The sequence below is a fragment of the Natrix helvetica genome (genome assembly GCF_964273705.1).
Source record: "Natrix helvetica genome assembly, chromosome: 1".
Lineage (NCBI taxonomy): Eukaryota > Metazoa > Chordata > Lepidosauria > Squamata > Natricidae > Natrix > Natrix helvetica.
The window spans coordinates 174,918,234-174,939,961 of NC_138548.1; the positions used below are offsets into that span (position 1 = coordinate 174,918,234).

General features: G+C 45.4%; 2 protein-coding genes across 11 annotated transcripts in view; one reads left to right on the forward strand and one right to left on the reverse strand.

The window, feature by feature from the left end:
- Window positions 1-15,302, reverse strand: part of HIBCH (3-hydroxyisobutyryl-CoA hydrolase) — a 68,670-nt gene extending 53,368 nt beyond the window's left edge. The window contains exon 1 of one of the 2 annotated variants that reach the window (XM_081935158.1): window positions 15,261-15,302. The gene's annotated coding sequence lies outside the window, so the exon portion shown is untranslated. Of the gene's footprint in view, window positions 1-13,312; window positions 13,405-15,260 lie in introns of those variants that run through there. The other variant, XM_081935157.1, reaches the window with a different exon arrangement.
- MFSD6 (major facilitator superfamily domain containing 6) overlaps window positions 13,916-21,728 on the forward strand; it is a 46,158-nt gene continuing 38,345 nt past the window's right edge. Inside the window, exon 1 of one of the 9 annotated variants that reach the window (XM_081935145.1) lies at window positions 13,916-14,018. The gene's annotated coding sequence lies outside the window, so the exon portion shown is untranslated. Of the gene's footprint in view, window positions 14,019-17,556; window positions 17,576-17,638; window positions 17,753-18,372; window positions 18,627-18,971; window positions 19,018-19,112; window positions 19,644-21,184; window positions 21,382-21,728 lie in introns of those variants that run through there. The other 8 variants (XM_081935150.1, XM_081935147.1, XM_081935149.1 and 5 more) reach the window with 8 other exon arrangements.

A 21,728-nucleotide genomic window follows, 5' to 3' on the forward strand; every position in this document is an offset into this window, starting at 1 on the left:
AGAAGAAAATAACTGACGAAATTAATCTATATTGGATTGCTTTGAATAGTGTGTTTAATTTTACTTTGTGCATTGACGTGCTCGCAACTTTTTTTTTATAAAGAGAACAGATCAGTTTTTCTTCTAATTTTTTATTTTTATTTTTTAACTTATGGATTAAAGTCTTCTTATTTCAACAGGACTTTTATTACTTGCTATTAATTCTATTTGAGAACTCTGTTTCTTTTAAGTTTGAAATAACATTAGAGAGTGGGAAGCAATACTGCCACTTGGAGGCTGGAGGCTTGAGTTTTTGAAACACTGCACTTTCCCTTTTCCTTTTGATCTCACTGACTTTATATCTCGAGGCTTGGCAACTTGTTTATAAAAAGTGATAAGAAGCAAGGGCACAAATTGTTTTTACAGGTGCACTTTGAGAGTCTTACTGGCAGTGGGAGAGGAAAAGAAACAGAACCTTCTTTTTTGAAGATTATAAATGAACTTGTGTTTAAGCTAATTTAATATAAGAAGCCTTGAAAGCCAGAGTGGCAGTATCTACTAGCCTGTCAAAATGGCACAACATTAAAAATAAAAACATAACTTTGCAAAACATCTTGGCTGGAATTCAAAATTTATTAGAAATAACAGAGAGAATTGAGAAGAAGATGGAAAAAATAGAGTTTATAACAGCAAAAAATGATAGGGAAGACCATTTCCAAGAGTCCCAAAAATTGAAGGGGAAAATGATTATAAAGACAAGACAACTGATTACTTTTCCAGTGGAGTGAACATGGTTGAAAGTGGGAAAAGGGGAGTATGGAAAAGGGAATTAGATCGACAGGAACTGCAGCCTGAAATATCTGATCATCGGGAGGCTGATCCAACCGACAATCAGCTGCTTGTGCTAATCAAGCTATGCTGAAGCTGAAACAGGGTGTTTGCTGTTTGCTGCAAGGAGACAAATTGCTGGGAGGCAGAGGCACTGGTAGGTTGCTAACCAGTTTACTATCATTTTCTGCCCCATTCCGGGCAGCAGGGATTGGGGCAGTGCCCCATTTTCCGCCCATTCCAGGCAGCAGGGATCGGAATGGGCAGAAAATGAGGCATGCGGAGGCTGAAAACGGGACGTGTGGAGGTGGCAATAGGCAATGGCAATCCCTCCAGCCTGAAACAGCTGATAATCGGGAAGCTGATCCAACCAACAATCAGTTGCTTGTGCTAATCAAGCTGTGCTGAAGCTGAAACGGAAAGAGGCTGTTTGCTGTTTGCTGTAAGGAGGCAAATTTCTGAGAGGCAGTGGTGGGTTGCTAACCAGTTTACTACCAGTTCATTCAGGCTCGCGCACATGCACAATGCTTCTGCGCATGTGCAGAAGCATCCAGGAGGGTGGGGGGAGCCTCTCACTGCCGCCACTATCTGTTCAGCCAAACCTGGCCAAACTGGGAGCAACCCACCTCTGGGCAGAGGACAAAGGGTGGGAGCTGGTAGGTGGGCAGGACTATATTTGGTGTATAAGACGTACCCACATTTTTACCCTCTTTTGGGGGCGGGGGCGGGAAGTGTGTCTTATACTCTGAAAAAGACTGTATCTTTCAACATATCATTAGCAGGGCTAATGTCAATATGAAAGCACTATCCACCTATATTTTTCACTTGTAACCAATTGTGCTCACTAAGATATACCATCTGTGTTAGATCAGGTGAATGGATGAAGCAGATTCAGGCTAACAGTAACAACAGCTCTTTATTAGTCAACACTATGTACAATCCAGCAAAGACTCTGTCTGGCAGCAGCCCTTTTATAGGGAGCTGTCAGACGTCTTGACCAATCACCTTTGAGTAATTTCCCACCAGATCAGAGGACCTTGGTGGAAACTACCATACCGTCTGTCAGTATGTAACACCCTGTTTTTAGTTCTCTTCCAAAAAATATTTTATCTTGTAACAGCTGCTCTGAACATCCTACCAGTTCACAGAGAAGGAAATGTACAGCAGCCACCCTTGCATCGTAGATTCTACTAGTTCCTTCCCATTAGTTTATAGTTTATGCAGATCCTGCATATGTATACTTTGAACAAAGACAATCAGAAATAATGCAAACAAATTGACCAACAGAACCCATCTGTACTTCTTCTTTTATAACCTGTATGTATTGTGACCAATTATTGAAAAGGGTGTGGAAAAAAGTATACGGAACAAGGTAACTTGTTTTCACAGCAAAACTCAAAGCGTATTTATTCAGTTTCAAATTTCAGGTAATTATACCTAAGATTACAGTATTTCATGTTTACTCTGAAGTCCCACTTTATTTATCTATCAAGTTTATATGTCAGCTAATCTCACAAAAAGTGACTCTGGACAGGGGAAAATTCCATGATAGGGTGTCAGTTCTGAGCTGCAAGAATCTGGATGGCCACCGGATATTAGCAAAGAGCTACAGAGGACCCTCTGCTGCCATCTAATAGTAATCTAGATTTTTGCAGATTAGATCTGATAACTCCATTCAACAAAGCATTATCCAGAGTACCTTTATGTAAGTTGCTACGTAAGTCAATAACAAGATATTAAAAAGAAGGGCCCTAGATAAACCTTTGCGAAGTTCATATAAGTGACCAATATTTCCTCTGTAGTTAAAAACAGAACACAATCCTATGTAGGTTGATTCAAAAGCAAGTCCCAGAGAGTTTAATACAATAAATTCTGACCCAATTAAATGCAGCCATAAAACTAACTCTTAACAATTCCTTAGCAGTTGTTAGGGTGACATACAATATCAATACAATGGCTATGTTCACACAACATCCTTAACAAGGTCAAAGACTTAGCAACTGTATTCACATCACATGCTATTTTGACTATTGTGAACCTTGGTTAATTTTTGACATGCTGTGTCATACCCATTCTATTTAGTTGCTTTGTGGTTCACTAACTAACTTTATTATATGAAAGAGCAATAAGCTGTATGAGTGTTTCTGCAACTATGCATTTCCAATTTCAGCAATTGCATATATTCAGTGATTAGCAAATTATATGCATTGTTTATGTAAATGCTGCCTTATTTAAAGCTTCTGAACAGAGAATGAGTAGGATGATTTTATAGACACAGAAGCCTAAAGGTGCAGAGGGAAAACTACAAAACTCAGCAGGAGTATTACATGTATAAGCAAGATAATTAAATGATAAAATCTGATAATGGGATGGCTCCAAGGTGACAGAGAGAAAATAACAGGAGTATTTTAAAGTAGGAAGAACTGCTTTTAAGCTATTGAAAAAAGAAAGTATTATTATATAAAGGAAGCTGCAAGAACTTAAGAGTTAAGTTCATCACTTTTGATGCATTTCCCACTAGGAACTTAGAATCGCGAAGACATTATATAAATGTAAGGTTTGCCCTTTTTTTTTTTTTAAGAGGAAAATAATTGTAGATAACTCAAGAAATATTGTAGGTTACTAGGGAAAAATAAGTTTTAATGCATCTGAAAAGTGCATTAAATTCTACTCAAAGGAAAGTGTTCTCTAGTGTATAAACTGTATACGGAAAATACCAGTATGATAAAATTGAGTTGTACTACATGTAAGTGCTGATCTCACTTATGAATTATACAGTATTCTTCTCTATTATATCTATAATTTGGAGCTGATTGCCATATTTAGGAGTAAATTTACATGAGTTAAAGTTGTGCATTAAAATAAAAAAAATCAAGTAAAAAGGCTCATTTTTGTACATCCACAGAAAATCTGAGGTCGCTTTATTCCAAAATATAGATGTACAAGAGCTAGTTTGGTATAGTACCTAAGGTATCAGACTAGAAACTGGGAGACTGTGACTTCTAGTCCCGACTTGGGCTCAAAGCCAGCTGGGTGACCTTAAACCACTCACTCTCCCTCAGCCTTGTGAAGCAGGCAAGGGCAAATCACTTTGGAAAAACTATGCAAAGTAAACTGCTGGAAGTTATCCAGGCAGTTTCCAAGATTCAAAAATGTTTTTTTTAAAAAAATGATATAAAGGGACTTTGTCTCCAAATATATTTTTAGGGCCAGGACTTTAATTATGTAAGTATCCACTAGCATCAGATTAAAAAGGTTTTGGATGAATTTCCTCTACTTTGGTCATGCAGTTTCCTTTTTCAATGGAATTTTGGAGTTATAGCCCTAATGCTCAAGGAGAGTAGCAGCTTGGTGAAAAGAGATGGAGAGGTGAGAGAAACAGATCAGTTCTAGTTCGGAAAGCTTTACTACAGAATTGCCTGCAAGATACAGCAACTTAGATAATCACTTACAAACAGGCAAACACACAAATTGGCTATTACTGTATCAACATCTTGAGTACTTTTGATAAATATTTTTATGTGAAAAAATAAGTATGATATTTTTTTTTGTTTTCTTCTAAGACTTGTTTGAGCAGCAAAATAAAAGTACCACTCCCCGATTCCTCTGCCCAAATTGCAAGCCCTGATTCTGCTCAGTATTGAGCTAACATTGCAGATTGAATGTGGGACTTTCTCTAATGTGGCCTGGGGTTTGGTGAGTTTTGGCTGATTAGGGCCACATCATCAAATAATGAGTTAAATTGTGTCCAAAGCAAAAATGATGTTAGGAGATGAGAAAACCCTATTTTCAAACTGGAACAACTCAAGATAACCTCAAGTTGCCTCAACTGGGGCTGTGGATGAGATGAAAGCAAAATCATGAGGACCTGGAACATAATTGTCCCACGTATCTGGGTTGAGCAATTGTTTCTTGAGGTGGGTGTACATTTCTTTTTTCAAAGATGGAGGTAATATTCCATCTATCAAGGACATCACTGTCCTGAATGAGTTTCCCAACACTTCCCTGGAGGCTTTTGCCAACCAAAAGAACAAGAATCCAGACAACAGATGGTTGTACAGAAGATCCTGCCCACTTCCTTAGGAGTTAGAGGATCAAACTCATCCCAGATAGCAGGATTTGCACCAAAGCAGAACTTGTTGCTTGTTTTGTGGCCTGGGGTCAAATCTATACCTAGCTACTGCAGTCCATAAAGCCACATTTCATAATCTAGCATGATGCATGGACTCAGTCATTTATACAATAAACTTTGATGAGCAGAACTATGGCTTAGTACAATCTTCAAGCTCAACTACAGTGTTAAATAGTGTAGTTTTGTAATTAAGCCCTTACAAATTATACAAAATTTCTACCCTCAGTTGGATAGCCTCTAACATTGGCTGAATATGCTAATAAATATGGAATTTTTTTTATCTCCATGCAAGGAAAAACTGCACATGCATTTTGCCTAACAAACTATTGTTAGAAGCAAAGAAACAGAATCTGTTTTGTTTTGTTTCATACTGTTAACCCCTTGAGAATATGTTCTCTGATGAAAATAAATATATGTCTAGGAATTTCTAGCATCAACAGATCATATAAATGATTTGCATGTTAAATTAATTTAAGCAGATTAATCATATCTTTTCCATTTCCTAGAGATAATTATAAATATGCAGGTCTAGGTAACAATGGTACATGTTTTGTAGCACTTAAATGCATGCTTATATAACCAAAGTATAACACTGAATGGATATAATTCTTCAGTCAGAATTTTCAAACAATGTTCTCAGTGGCATAGAATAATATTACCACCTTAGCTAAGGGTATGCAAGAGAATAACATTAGGTACATTGCTATAACTGCTGTTATCAATTGTATAATGCCTCTGTGTCCTACTATTAATATTCATCTCACTGGTTATAAGTCATTATGATAGTTCTGAGATCTATGGAGTGCCCAAAAAACAATAAGCATTTGATTATGAAAATGTGCTACGTCTCATCTATTTTGAGATTCTGAGTGTTTCAGTATTAACAGAACGGATTTACCCAGGTTTTTTAAGTACTATGTGAGTATGTGCATGTAATGTTTTAAATCTTGCTGTATTAAGCATATGCTATCTCTTTGTTCACACAGAACAATGAAGCTCTCAGAATTGTTAAAGACCCCTTATAAATTTTTCTAATGAACTATGAAACAGTTTACAAACCTCTCTTAAAATTGCACTGATTTTTATCCTTTAGATTCAAAAACTGAAACTTTTCAATCAAGTATGACAAACCTTGAAAGAGCAGGTACAAGCTATAGTATAGGTTTAACCTTCTCCAAAATGCCATCATTGTGGCCTGGAATTATACAATAGTCTGTTCCAGATGCCGCCTGACAATATGTTAGCCTAATATGTTTTTCAAATCAAGCCAGTTTCTTAGGCAAGTTACTTGCCATTGTTTTGACACCATTTAACTCTTTCAAATATTTGTTCATGCCAGTAAACCAAGACTAGCTATAGAAATAATACCTTTTCCTACAATCCATCTAGATCAGAACATTTCAGAAGATAAATACGTGTATTTATTGGGCTTAGTCAGAAGACTTGTTTTTAAAACTGAGCTGTTTTTAATTTTTAAAAAAGGTTAAGTCAATATTTCTGGTTTCAGCTTTACCAGCCTCTAAGATGATATTTATTCAATTTTTACCCCACCTTTGTTACTTTATAAATAATTCAAGACAGCAAACAAAATAATCATTTTTCTCCTATTTCTCCTATGAGGTGGGTGGGTCTGAGTGTGTGCGACAGGCCCAAAATCACCCAGCTGACTTTCACACCTACTAAAGCAGGGCTAGAACTTGAGTTTCCAGTTTCTGGGCTAGTAGCTTAACTACTACATCACTCTGATCATATTTTTTTAAAAAAATATGTTTATTGTTTTTACATTTTAAAAAATGCAGCACAGCGAAGCCGTTATGACTATACAATCACATACAGATAATTTCATCCACTAACGGTTAGCCTGCTTAATATATTATCTATCCTTCTAACCAGTCACATTATTTATAATTTGTTCCAGTCTTGTCACCTTGTCTTATACCAATAATAAAATCTGTTCCAAACTTCATAATATTCTGATTCCCCTTTATTTTTTAATTCAAGGGTGAGCCTATCTGCTTCCGCACAGGCCAACATTTTCCTAATTATGTTTAACTCTGATAGGATACTTCCTTTTTTCCAATACTGCGCATAGGTTATTTGCGCTGCAGTTAATACATGAATAATTAGATAGAGCACATCTTTCTTATACCCCTCCAATATTATGCCTAGGAGAAAAATTTCTAGTTTGAACAAAATTTGATCTCCCACCATTTGTTCCTGAAGAAGTGTGGGGAAAGATGAGGCTTGACAACTGAGGAACGTCCAACTCTATTTTATTACGCTTTAACCAACAGCAAGCAATACAGGAGAGAAGCCCCTTTCTTTAGCCTGACAGCTATTTATACGAAGAGCTGTCAGGCCAAGGAACCAATCAGGAGCGCAAGTCAGCCCGCCTTCAGCCATGCCGCGCCTGATTGGCTAAGGCGCAGCATGGCTGTTGCTGGCTGACAACAGGGGGGAATTCCCCGGTCGTAAGTCGGGGAGGAAAGAATACAATACTCCTTCCCCCCCAGCGAGTACGCATGCGTAGCAGTGGAGCATGCGTAGTCGCTAAGATAGGCTGGGCGGCGACGGACACGCCCAGAACGCCGCAGAACTGGGCAGACCGTCGGAGAAGGAGGTGGTGTCCGTGGGAGCTCCTCCCTGAAGGGAGTGGAGCTCCGGGCGCCATCTTGAAGGCCTACCCCAGCCGGAGGAGGAGGCGGAGACTCAGGAACAGGTAGGCAGGGCCGGGGAGGCGCGGCCGCTGGCGGGTTTGAGTCAGGGAACTTTGAATTGTTGCGAGGAACAGGCTGGCCTGATTGAGGGAAGGCCAAAGTCGGTTGCAATGGCGGAGCTGGTAGCCCAACGGGGGCTGAAACGATGGAGGGCTGTGGAAGGCGGAAGGCGCCTGGAACAGTCTCTGGCGAAACTTCTTGCGGCCTGGGCAACTGCCACGGCGGGGGAATCGGGTGCGGCGCCAACCCCGGGGCCTCGGGATGAATTGGCGAGGCCGACCCTGCGGGGTTGTTGTGTGGATCCAAAGGTTCGCGACGCCTTAATTGATCCACGTGGCGGCGCCAGTCTGCACCGTCGGCGGTCCGGACCCTGTAAGAGCAGGGGCCGGTTACAAAAGTGACGGTGGCAGGCACCCACTTAAAATCCCCGGAGAAAGCCCTTGCCCATACTGGATCGCCCTCACGGAAGGAACGAGGAGGGGGTCCCAGGTTGCTCGGCTGTGCCTCAGAATAGGTTGGGTGCAACCTATCTAAGGTGGTCCGCAGGCGCCGGCCCATCAGCAGCTCAGCTGGGGTTTTTCCGGACAAGGGACACGGGGTGGAATGCTGAACCAGGAGGTAAGCAGCCACCCTCGTGGGCCAGTCGCCCTTGTCCATTCGGCCAAGGGCGTCTTTGGCCGAGCGGACAGCGCGTTCCGCCCGGCCATTGCTGGCCGGATGATAGGGAGCGACGAGGGCATGCCTGATGCCTTGGGTGGCCAGGAAACCCTGGAACACGGTGGACGCAAACTGAGGGCCATTGTCCGACACAACGACGTCCGGCAAGCCGTGGGTGGCAAACAGGCGCGTTAGTGCTCGGACAGTGGCCTCGGCTGTGGTGGAGGTCATGAGGACGAGCTCCACCCAGCGCGAGTAAGCGTCCACCACAACCAGGAAAACCTGACCTCGGAAAGGCCCGGCGAAATCCAGGTGGAGGCGTGACCACGGGCCGCGAGGAATCTCCCACTCCCGCGGCGGGGCCGCCGGAGGCGCTGGACGGGAGACCTGGCAGGTCGAGCACCTGGCAACCCAGGTAGCTATCTCGTCATCCAGCCGGGGCCACCAGACATAGCTGCGCGCCAATGCCTTCATGCGCGCTATGCCAGGGTGGCCCTCATGGAGGCGAGACAGCACCTGGTCACGCAGTGTGGGTGGAATGATCACCCTGTCCCCCCACAGGAGGCACCCACTGTGAAGGGACAGCTCGAACTGCCTGGCCTTGTAGGGGCGGTGGCCGTCGGACACCGGACCCTCAGGCCATCCCCGCAGCACCCAGGTCATCACCTGGGAGAGGGTGGGGTCGGCCAGAGACGCTGCCGCCACATCGCCCGCAGAGAGCGGCAAGGCGAGGTCTGCAATGGCCAAAACAGACATGCAAGGCACTGTCTGAGGGTTGGAGACGGGCAAGGGGCAGCGGCTGAGGGCATCAGCATGCCCCAGCTGCTTGCCAGGGCGGTAGACCAGGGCATACGAGTATGCCGCTAGGAATTCCACCCAACGTGTCATCCGGGGTGACAGAATGGGAGGGGTCGGACGGTCACCGGCCAGAAGCCCAAGGAGCGGCTTGTGGTCAGTGAAGAGCGTAAAATGCCGTCCATAGAGGTACTCGTGGAACTTTTTAACCCCGGACACGGCAGCCAGAGCCTCCTTGTCTATCTGGCTGTAGTTTCTCTCCGCTGGAGAGAGTGTCCGGGAATAAAAAGCTATGGGGGCTTCCGAGCCGTTGGGGAGTACGTGGCTCAGGACAGCCCCCAAACCCACGGGGGAGGCGTCACACGCTAGAGTCAGGGGCATCCTGTCACTATACTGGACTAGGACTGCCTCTGACGTCAGCATGTCTTTGACAGCCGCGAACGCATGCGCTTCGCGGCTGCCCCAGCGCCAGGCCGTCGATCGGTCGAGCAACCGATGCAGCGGCTCGGCTAGTGACGCCTTGTGCGGCAGAAATGGCGCGTAGAAATTTAAAAGCCCCAAGAACGACTGCAGCTCCGCCTTAGAGGCGGGGGTGGGGGCGTTCTTGATGGCTGTGACTTTCGCAGGGGTGGGGTGGATTCCGTGGGCGTCTATGGAGAACCCAAGGAAGTCCACTTTAGGCACAGCAAATGAGCATTTGCTGCGCTTTAATTTGAGACCCGCGCCCCTAAAACGGTCGAGGACCTTCCCCAGTACTTCGAGGAGACCTGAGCGGCTGGAGGCAGCGATCAGGACGTCGTCGAAATAGGGTACAACGCCAGGGAGCCCATGGAGCAATCGCTCCATGAGGCTCTGGAAGATCCCCGGGGCCACGGAAACGCCGAATTGGAGGCGGCGGCAACGGAAAGCCCCTCGGTGGGTGACGATAGTCTGCGCGGCCGCCGCTTCGTCATCCACCGGGAGCTGCTGGTAGGCCTGCGCCATATCCAGTTTCGCGAAAATACAGCCCTGCCCCAGGGAGTGAAGCAGGTGCTGTACTACAGGGACTGGATAGGGGTTTGCCTGAAGGGCCAAATTGATGGTGGATTTGAAATCGGCGCAGAGGCGTATGGAGCCGTCGGCCTTCACTGGGACCACTATAGGGGTCTCCCAACGTGAGTAGTCAACAGGCTCCAATACGCCCTGCGCCAGCAAGCGGTCAATTTCCTCATCAACTTTGGCCCTTAAGGCAAAAGGCACCCTGCGGGCCTTCAGCCTAATGGGAGCAACCTGGGGATCTAAATTAAGGGAGATGGGGGTGCCCTTGTATAGTCCAAGCTGGCCGTCAAAGACGTCCGCGTAGGCGGAGATGACAGCAGCTACGTCAGGGGGTGTGTCTGAGATGGAATGCACCCCTTGCACGGAAAGACCAAGGGCGGGGAACCAATCTAGCCCTAATAGAGCGGGAAGGGGCTTTTCAACCACTAGGATTGGCAGGCACCCCGAAAACCCCCCGTATTCAACCCTGACTGTGTGGCAGCCCAGGGTTGGGATAAGTGACCCCTGATAGTCCCTTAAGGCCACGGGGCTAGCAGACAGCTGGCGTTTCAGGACGCCGGGGCACAGTTTCTGAAAGTCAGCCCAGGCGATTAAGGAGCGGGACGAGCCGGAGTCCACCTCCATTACACAAGGCGTGCCCTCAATGAGGACTGACGCCTTGATTCTGTCCGCACCTGCGGAGGCCTGGTAGATCGCCTCTGCAGGGGCGGCTGCTGCAGGTCCTGGCTCCACGGTGTAACAGCTGGCCTTCGAGCGCGGCTGGCGGCGGGGCTGCTGCTGCGGTCCGGCTGTCATCTGCTGGCCTGTGGCTCCCTGGGATGGCGGTGGTGGTAGCGTAGCTCGGCAAACTTGGGCCAGGTGCCCTTTTTTCGAGCACCGGCGGCAGATGGATGCCCGGAATGGGCAGGCGGACCGGTCGTGGCTGCCTCCGCAGCCAAGGCAGGCTGTCACAGTCTGGCGCGGAGGTCGCGGGTTGCGGCGGCTCCGCAGCTCTGCCAGGCGAGCCACGAGTTCTTCCTCTTCCTCAGCCGGGCTCGGAATGGGCACCAGCTGATCAATGAGGCAGGTCTGCGCTGGGGAAGATTGAAACGGGTGGCGGTCCATCTCAGCGACGGATTGCTCCGACAACTCCGCCGCCCGTGCCTCAGCGACCGCCTCTGACAGGGTGATTTCTGGCCGAGCCAGGAGACGCCTCCTCAGCCGGCGGTCCCTGATGCCGCTCACGAATTGTTCCACCAGGTTGTCCTCCAAGTCTGGGAACTCGCAGGGTATGGCTGTGGTCCGCAAGGACTGGAGGAACTGGCTGACGTCTTCGTGCGGCTTCTGGACGCACTGGCGGAAAGCGTACCGCCTGGTGATTTTCGATGGGGTCGGGGCGTAATGTCCCTTCAGCTTGGCCATCAGCGTGTCCCAGTCGAGGTCGTGGACTGGCACTGGGGCTGCCAACGCCCGGGCGGCGTTGAACATCGGGGTTCCGCAGCTACTGAGGAAGAAGCTGCACTTCTCCTCCATCGGGATACCCCGTTTCCCGTTGGCTCGTAGGAAGCACTCAAATCGCTCCAAAAATCCCGTCCATCCCTCTCCCTCGGTTCCGAAGGGAGCGAACGGTGGAAGCGAAGACATTGCGGCTTGAAGTTGTGCGGCTCGGGAAGCTAAACTCAAGCGGCTGTGTAAAGAGGTCGGGTTCCGTCAGGGTCGTCGCCTCAGAAAGATCCCACCTTCGTCGCCAGTGAAGAAGTGTGGGGAAAGATGAGGCTTGACAACTGAGGAACGTCCAACTCTATTTTATTACGCTTTAACCAACAGCAAGCAATACAGGAGAGAAGCCCCTTTCCTTAGCCTGACAGCTATTTATACGAAGAGCTGTCAGGCCAAGGAACCAATCAGGAGCGCAAGTCAGCCCGCCTTCAGCCATGCCGCGCCTGATTGGCTAAGGCGCAGCATGGCTGTTGCTGGCTGACAACAGGGGGGAATTCCCCGGTCGTAAGTCGGGGAGGAAAGAATACAATAGTTCCAGCCAAGATTGTATCATTTTCCAATATTTTTTTGCCTCATTGCATGTCCATCACATATGGAAAAAGATGCCTGGTGTTTTTTTGCACTTCCAACAATTTGGGGCCAAATTTTTAAACATTTTGGAGAGCCGTGCTGGGGGAAGATGCCATCTATAGAACATCTTGTACAGATTTTCTTTATAAGCCATTGCCATTGTTGGTTTCCAATTAAGTGTCCAAAGTCTTTCCCATTTAGCCAATTCCACATTATAACCAAAAAATTTTGCCCAAGTGACCATAGTTTCTTTAACATGATCATATTTTTCTACACCATCCTTCCATGGTCATGTTGTCCCCAAAACTGGGCTCTTGCTTGGTGTCAAAGCCGATAAGTGACCGGACACAAGGTGTGATACAGAATTATACTTTTATTTTGGTACCAAGATATAAGGACCCTGGTTTGAAAAGCTAACCAAGGGCCCAGATTAGAATCTTACAGCAGTTTTTAGTCAAGGGATGGTCGCATTGAACCTTTTGCCTTTCCCCTTAATAATGCATGCATAACATAATATTGATTGGTTATTTGGATTTCAGTCCCCCTAAACCCTTACGCTTGTTATGTTAAATAGCTAAATGTCATGTCACCTGTTTTTCACACTAGTATCTTGCAAAGTGTGCCAGCTATGTGGGTTTTGGAGGTTTTCTTATAAGTGAGCTATTTTTGTTCCTAATATCCTGGCTAGTGGTTTTAAGGTGCTAACTTCTGTCTGGCTGTTAATGTGCACCCCTCCTCCTATTGCAGAGCAGAATAAAAGAACAAATAGTTTTTATCTGAGGCAGCAACCCTGCAACCGCCCTCCTTCCACAGAGAAAAGTAAAAACAGTTTAAAACTTTTGTCTGAGGCAGCAATCCTCTCCCCACTCCCCCACTTCCCTCTGCAGTGAGAGACAGGAAGGAGCAAAGCTCTTAATTGTCAAGCCAAAGATACGAAGACAAGGGAAAATGTTTTATCAGAATTCATATTCCTCACTCTCATGTCCATTCCATCCATACCTGGGTCCTATCTCCTCTGATCTCCAAGGCCTCATCTGGACATACATTCCACCATCTGATCTTTCAATCACCTTGATCAAGCTAACATATTTCCATTTTATAAAAGGACTAAACTTACTAGGCATGGTGTAGCAGCAAAGAATAAGTGGTTGTCAGCCTCGGTTGTAAATTTTGAAATGCAGCTTGAAAATCCTCTCTCCCTGTGTTAGATTGGGTAATGGATAGGCACACACAGGCTAACTGTAACGACAGCTCTTTATTAAATGCAACAAGTGAGAACAATCTAGCGAAGGTTGAGTCCAGTGGTGGGTTCCTGCTGGATCGCACCGGATCGTGCGCTCCCGTTCGGCGATGAACCCGGAAGTACGTTCTTGCCCCACCCTTGGCGAAGGGACGACGCTTGCCTGCGCTCCACCAGCTCGGCTGGGACCGGAGATGTTTCTCTGCTCAGAAATGTCTTCAGTGGAGCGGTGGCAGGCTGAGCCTGCGTCCCTTTCAGGAGCTCCGCTCCGTTGAGGAAACGTCTCCGGTCCCAGCCGAGCTGGTGGAGCGCAGGCAAGTGTCGTCCCTTCGCCAGGAGCGGGGCAAGAACGTACTTCCGGGTTCGTTGCCAAACGGGAGCGCACGATCCGGTGCGATCCGGCAGAAACCCACCACTGGTTGAGTCTGACAGCAGCCCTTTTATAGGGAGCTGTCAGACCCTTCGACCAATGGGATTAAACCTCTTTTCCCACCGGAACAGAGGACCTTGATGGAAACCACTATAGTTGAAGCTAGTATGTAACCTATAATGATGGTTTTATAGCACAAGGAAAATGTCATTGGTAAATTCTCCTTGCTCTGATTCATAAATGGAATGATAGTAACAATTTCTGAATGCTTTTTACAAGTCTTCAGCTAGTACAGGGGTGGCGAACACGCGGCTCGCGAGCCGCATGCGGCTCGCGGCCAAAATAAATGAGGCTCTTTGCCTCTTACCATTATTTAGTTTACTGTGGCTCGGATCGAGCGCTAAACCCGGAAGTACGGTCGACGCTTGCCTGCACTCCACCAGCTCTGAGCTGGTCGTCGCGTCGACCGTACTTCCAGGTTTATCTCAACAGCGCCCTCTGCTGTTGAGATAAACCAAAAAAATAATGCTTCAAAGTCTAGCACAGTTGCTGCAGGATTCCGGTGAGGTTCTAATGATTGCTCAAATTAATAATAATGGTTGCATATTGAAGCTCTGGGTTCAGGAGCAGCAGAGTTTTAAATAGGAGAAAACATTTAATTGAATTTCCATGGTTAGTATATTTCCCAAAATTCTACGAGTGTTTTTTTCACAGCCTGTAATTGTAATAGATATCAAAGATAATCCAAACTCATATATATATATTATAATACATATATTAGGTTAAAGGAAGATAATATTAGGACCAGGCTTTACCCATGTATAGGTTGTACTCGATTTACAATCACAATCTCGTCACTGAGCAAAGCAGTCATTAAGCGAGATATGTGACTGCTTTGTTTAATGACTGCAAGTGTGGCATTCCTGGTTGTGGTCATCAAGTAATCTTGTAGGTTGTTAGGTGGACAGAGATTCCACTTATTTATGGATTTAAAAGTTATACAGCAGCTCTAATGGGTTTATAAAAATTTATAACAAAAAACACCTGACTGAGCATGTTATATTATGTGTTTAATATATTATTGTTAAAATTATATGCTTTTGTGTGAGTGTTTGTCTGTTTTGGCAGGTCACTGCGTGGTGTGGCTCTCTGACTCTCACAGTTTAAAATTTTGGCTCTTTTTGTCGAACTTGTTCGCCACCCCTGAGCTAGTAGTTTGGAAAGCAACAGTACCTAACAGTACCTAATTGCACTTCTAATTTATACAAGTTATCTTGTGTCATGTTGTATAAAAATCCCTTGGTAAAGATGTGTATGTTTGCAGATATACCTGTTCTGCTGAACATTAAATCCTGCAGGTTCATATCATTAATAGCCAACATCTAAGTAAATAGATAAAAGAAATTAGAAACCTGACATTCTCCTAGCAAGACTGCTGTTTCAACTGATATCTACCTTTAAAAAAACCCAGACTGACACAATCCCACATCAGGCTCCACTTCCTTTCCTTTAAGAAAGGAGTTCTATTTTGTTTGTTTTTGAAGGACATCCATTGGTTAGTTTCTCTGAGATGTAAGAGGTGAAGAAATTATTGGAGATTACAGCACTTCAAAGATGTCACTGCTGTAGCTTATCTTCTGCCCAGGAGGCATAGGAGAAATTGTGGTCTTTTAAAGACGGAAGCCTTAATTTTGAACTTATTTAATTTTTTTCTTGGAGTATTCTGTGACTTCAAATAGAATTTACCTTCAAGTAACTTTCCACTATTTTGCAACCATGTTGTTTTTATAAATTGGGTATTATACAGTACTACAAATTTCTTGTTTGGGAAGTGGGGAACGAATAGTACTATTGGTTCATGTATTAGTCCTTGGAAAATATGACAGTATAAAATTACAGCAAATACATAATTTTCATATATTATGTTGCTGCAAAGCAAATGGGGCTATTACTAATTTCAGTTCAAAAGTCTTGGGTGTAATGTCTTTTAAAGGATCACAGAGATAAATTCCTTGGTGCTCTGCTTTGGTTTATATCCAGTAATGCTGATTTGGCTTAGTCCCGATTCCCAATTCATTAACCCCAATTGGTGTTTTTTCCTTTCTCTCAACCCCTTTCCCTCTCAAGTGTTCTTCTCTCTTTGACTTTAGTGGTCCCTGAGGTCCAGAAGGTTGGGGACCCCCTGAGTGTAAAATATCCTGTTCTTGGAAAGAACAGTTTATGTTGCCTTTAAACATAAGTGCACACCAAATAAATATACTAAAATGTAATGTCAATGCGGCTCTCCAAACACACAAGGATTGGAGAGAGCATCTTGGTATGCTGCCTGGAGTAATTGTGTGTGAGTTGAGTGGCTGTATAAATCTCTGTAGTAAATAAAAATAAAAAACTGCAGTCTCTTCCAACTCTTTAATCAGAGTTCCTGTGCCAGCAATCATATTTAAGTAAAATGACAGGAAGGACAATTACACTATAGACTTTTTCTAATTCTTTACATGCTGATCTCTTTTGAGCAATAGAGGGGCAGATCAGAAGTGGGTTTCTGCCGGTTCGGTCCGGATCGGGCAAACTGATAGTGGCAGCAGGAGGCTCCGCCCATCCACCCGGATGCTTCTGCACAAGCGTCACACACGCATGAGAGAACTGGTAGTAAAAAAAATGGAACCCCACCACTGAGCAGATCCTAAGTCAGGGGTGTCCAAAGTTGGGAACTTTAAGACTTGTGGACTTCAACTCCAAGAATTCCCCAGCCAGCATGGCTGGCTGGGGAATTCTGGGAGTTGAAGTCCACAAGTCTTAAAGTTCCCAAGTTTGAACATCCCTGTCCTAAGTAATTATGTTTACGGAAAAGTTGTTTGAAGATGTTTTTTTCTGCCCAGCTGGCAGATTCCTCCTATATTTCACCAAGCACCTCTGGAAGTAAAAAGGAGAAGTCTCAGATTAAAAACCACAGATTTCAGTCATTAAGTTGCATTACTCTCTCTTCCTTTCTACCTTGCATTTTTATTTTCTGGGGAGTGGGAGCAGGGACAGTGACCATTTTAGAATGATTTCTTTATGAGACTCACTTCCTTAGAAATCTGGATTTAAATTTGGAAACAATCTGGTTTTCTTGAGCAGCTTCAGAGAAGCTATGCCTCACCTCAGAGGAAGTCTGTTTTTTTAAAAGCAACTTCTTCGGTTCTGTATTTGAGTTTTGACTTACTCCTGTGGTATTTTCTGAAATCATTCTGAAAGGGAGGTAGATTTAGCCAAGTACAAATTGCATAACATACCAAAGCAAGATGCTCTTCCTCCAGCTGCTTAGGAGTCCCTTTTGATGCAGTGAAAATACCCCCAAGCCCTGGATGCACAGTATTGAGAATTCAAGCCTATGCAGAGGCTCAAAACCAAGAGAGTCACAAGCTGTACCTGACCTAACTTTTATAATTCTGGATGACAAACAAAAGTCTATAAACTTTCACAAATAAGGCAGTGCTAGCCTAAACAATCAACAGCTGTGTGAAGCTTCCCCTCCCATTCCAGCAGGAGTGAAAAACAAGCAGATTAAAAGCATCGTTCAGTATGAACACTAGAATGTTCTTAATATAGAAAAATCCTAAATCCCTGAAATACAATGATCTTCCACATTGACACTACAGGAATGTGTTTATATTATTAGAATCAAGTACGTATGTCACTTATGTGTTATATACTCCTGAACATTTTGCCCTTGTTTTCCATCATTCACTTGGGCAGTTCTGGGCAGCTGACCACATGGAGTTGAGAGGGTGAGGTTTTATACCTTCTCTTGGGCTTTGAACTTGAACTTCCTGTTCCTGTGCAAAACATGTATTCTATTGGCTGTTGTAGGGATCATAGCTGGCTCTTTAGGTTGTTTTGAGCTAAGTTTGGTTGAAGTTTGGAGGGTGATGCAATGGAGGGGCTTTGAGCAATTCCTATTGTGGGTGAGGGCTAATCCTACCTTTGTTGGATCTTGGGTTAGGGTATTTGCTTACGAATAGAGCTAGCTATCTCTATCTCTTAAGTGTTGACATCTGCTGAGGGCCATTAAGAAAGGTGGGGGCTCCTTTCCAAGAGCATCTTTCTGCATTTCTCATCCAGGGAAATATAATATTCTGCCTTTTTAATATTTCTCAAAATATTTCACTCTTCTAGGAGAGGGGTGGGTGCTAACTTTCTGCAATCACAAGGGCCAAAAAGATGCTGCAACAGTCGTAAGTGCGAAAAATGCTCATCCATTACTTTTTCCAGTGCCATTTCAACTTAGAAAGGTCACTAAATGAACTGACTACCTTTATTTCTTGCTAGGCCAAGGTGCTTAGCGGCCTTATGGTGATCTGTCAATATTTCATACAAAAACGCTGCAAACGCTTTCGGGCGCCAAAGCTGTTCGCCATCAAGCAATCGAGGTCAGAGCGGCAGAGCCACTCTTGTGCGACTTTCGGCAAAGGGAAAGAAAAGGGAAGCCGAAGGAGCAGCAGCAGCCGCACCGGGAAGGCGGAGAAAGGGCGCGGCGCTGGGGAGGAGGGCGGTGCTGCTGGTTGCACCTGGCGGCTGCCGGGTCCTGCCTTCCCTGGAAGAGGCTTGGAGCCGGAGTAACCCCGGGAGGCGGCCCTGCACTTTGCAATCCGAGAAGGCGGGCCTCGCACAAGAAAGCCCGGGGAGAAGCGGCGCCGGGGCAGCAGCCGGGCGATGGTGCGCGAAGCTGGGCAGCCGCCAAGCCGCCCTCGGAGCGGGGCCGGGAGGCCCGCCACCTGCCGTAGTTGCGCTTGCCGCCACGGAGGAGTAGCCTCGGGCAGCGCCCCGCATTTGATCAAGGTGAGTCTCTCCCGATCGGGGGAAACGATCGCGAGGGAAGAGGCGGCGAACAAAAGGCTCCGGGCAGGCCGGGTTAGGTGAATCGCCTGGAGCGAAGCGTTATTTCTGGCCGCGCTCCGTGGGATGATGATGGTGCCTCTTGTCTATGCGAGATATGCAATAGGTGGGAATGTCGGAGCCATGGCGTCAGCAACCCGAAGCATTCGCCCTGGACATCCGGTGTGCAAGGAGAGCTTGAAAGAGTGGCTCCGACTCCGGGGCTTGGTGTTGGAATGAAAAGCGGAGGAAAGACCGGCGAACTCTTAAGAGGAGTCCCGGCCCCGGGCTTTGAATTTTAAGACAACACCCCCCCCCCCCCCGATCGCTTTGAGAGTCAACATCTCGAGCGCAGGTCAGGTCCCGCCTGGTGGGAACGGGTTACAAAACGGGTTTAAAAGCGTCTCGGAGGGCTTCGATTGCGAGCGGGACAGAGTTGCGGGCGGGAGGGGGGAGAATCAAGATGTCGTTCTTTTATTTCCACATTTACCTGGAATAAATCCCTTGAGTTGGGAGTTAACTCCAGAATAGGATTAGATGATGGTCCTGGAGTACTTTTTTCCTCAAAAAGTGGGAACGCTGACTTCCTCCACAGTGCTGAGGAAACTGTCTCGGGCTTCCCGGCCCCTAGGATCGCTACGGCGGTTCTGTAATTCGCGCTTTTCCTCCCAAGACCGCTTTAAAGGGATCCTTGAAAACACGGAATTGAGCACCGGCTAGGCGTCGACTAGATCCTCCTCTTCTGTCAGCCGAAGTCCGCCCCTCGCCTGTTTTTTCGCGATTTGCCAAAAAGCCGGTATCGCCCGGGCGGTGACTTCCGCAGAGCCTCCGGGACCAGGGGAAAGGGAAATATGGCCAAGCTCCGAGCTGGTCTGGAAGCCGAGGAAGTGAGCAAGCCAGCCGCGAACGGGCTCGGCGGCGTCCTCTAAAGAAGCGCCGCATCCTTTTCAAGACGCTGGCGCGCCCGCTGTTGTTTTTGCTGTAGGCTTCGGGGGTTTATTTATTTTTTAATACTGTCGGCATATCTATCATCTAGCTATCTATAGATATATATGTGTATATATGTGTGTATATACGTGTGTGTTTACACAGGTAGTCTTCGATTTAGGAGCACAATTGAGCCCAAAATTTCTGTTGCTGAGACAGTTGTTAAATCAGTTTTGCTGCTTCTTACCACCTATCTTGCCACAGTTGGTTAAGTGGGTTACTGCAGTTAAGTTTAGTAACATGGTTGTAAAGTGAACCTGGCTTCCCCATTGACTTTGCTTGTCAGAAGGTCGTAAAAGTAATCACATGACCCTGGAGACATTGCAACCATCATAAATTAATGCCAGTTGCCAAGCATCTGAATTTTGGTTGCCTGACCCTGGGGATGACACAGTGGTCATAGGTATGAAAAATGGTAATAACTCACTTGTTTCAGTGCCATTGTCACTTTGAATGGTCACTAAATGAAAGGTTGCAAGTCAACGACTACCTGTGTATGGATAAGTTATACGTATTTATATTTTATACATAACACAAGGCGGCGAAGATACCTAATACCCCTTCCACCCCTTATTTTCCCACAACAACGATCTTGTGAGGTGAGTTGGGCCAAGACCAAGTGACTGGCACAAAGCCGCACAGCTGGCTTTCATGGCTAAGGCGGGACTAAAATTCACTTTCATCTGTTTCTAGGCCAACACCTTAACCACTAGATTAATTCATGAACTTATGACTGGGCATACAAAATAAAATTCCTACTTTTGTTTTGCAAGTTAGTGCCAAATTCAATATGTTGATGGTCAAGTCAGGACATGGGTTTTATTATAGTCACTCAAATGAGTTTAACTCTTAACAATTAGGAATCTATTGCCCAAAATTAGGAAGATGAATGATTTCCCTATTAGAAATTATGGGCCTTTCCTCCCCTGCACCTTCTTTCAGGAAACCACACCCACCCAGCTTTCCCAGTTGCCTTCATTTCATTCCAATTCTGTACCTGGACACTTTAAGTAGTCTTTAGTTCCCCTGTCAGTGCTTTCCGTTATAAAACAGATCACAAGTCACAACAGTATTCCTGCATACACAGTCTGTTGCACCTTGGATCTTGCTTGGTTGATGTTACAGCCAGGTGATCAATCCTTAAGGAGTGGGATCAATTGGATTCTATTGTTCACTTTAGCCAAATTGGGTAACATCCATGCTACTTTGGACAGAAAATCATTTTTTGCTTATAACAGTCTCTCTCATTCTCTCTCCCCTCCCATGTTTCTTGGTTGTTTGAGTTGCTTCTTGAGTTTACCATAGTTCTAGGATGACATTAAACTTGTGATCAGAAGGAGCCTTTTGTGGTTTGTTACAAATTCATTTAAAGGCACTTTCACACATGACGTTAGCACTACTCCAGAGTAGCACTAAACCTTTTTTTTCTAAATCCAATGTTTTGAAGTGCTTTCTACCTATAATTGACAAACTACACTGATATGAAATTTGCTGGCCCATTGTTGATGTTTCAACTGCTTATTTCCATCTTCTAGTGCCGCACAACCATTTAGGTAGCAGAAGGCCTCTATTACTGTTATAATGATGGATGAATGACTGGAGGTCATAAAGGCCTTTTCCCATTTGGAGCCAATTAAAGCACAATCATGGCCTATCTACAACTGTTTCCACATCCTCATGATGTTGCTTCCTTATGATGTTCCTTTTATCTTGGCCCCAGCCTAAGCAGGAGGCAAGTATAAGCATGCCTTAGCTGTATCCATTATTAAAATAATACTTTCTCTTTACTTAGCACAGGCCAGAGATAGCTTTAAGGTATATCAAATCTGTTAAGCATTTTTACCCATGATCTTGGAGATAAGTCATGACAGGGAAAGGGGGGGAGGGTAGAGCTAGAGTAGGAATTTGTAATGAGGAAAGCAAATAGCACACCTGTATAGTGTTCTTCCAACTTAAGCTTGGATAGAATGCACAATTATGGTAAGGATCAATTTGATGGGTCTTAATTGCTTATATTTGTTGTAATGTTGTTAGAACAATCTCTTTTGAGAAGATGACAACACTGTCCAAATACTGGGT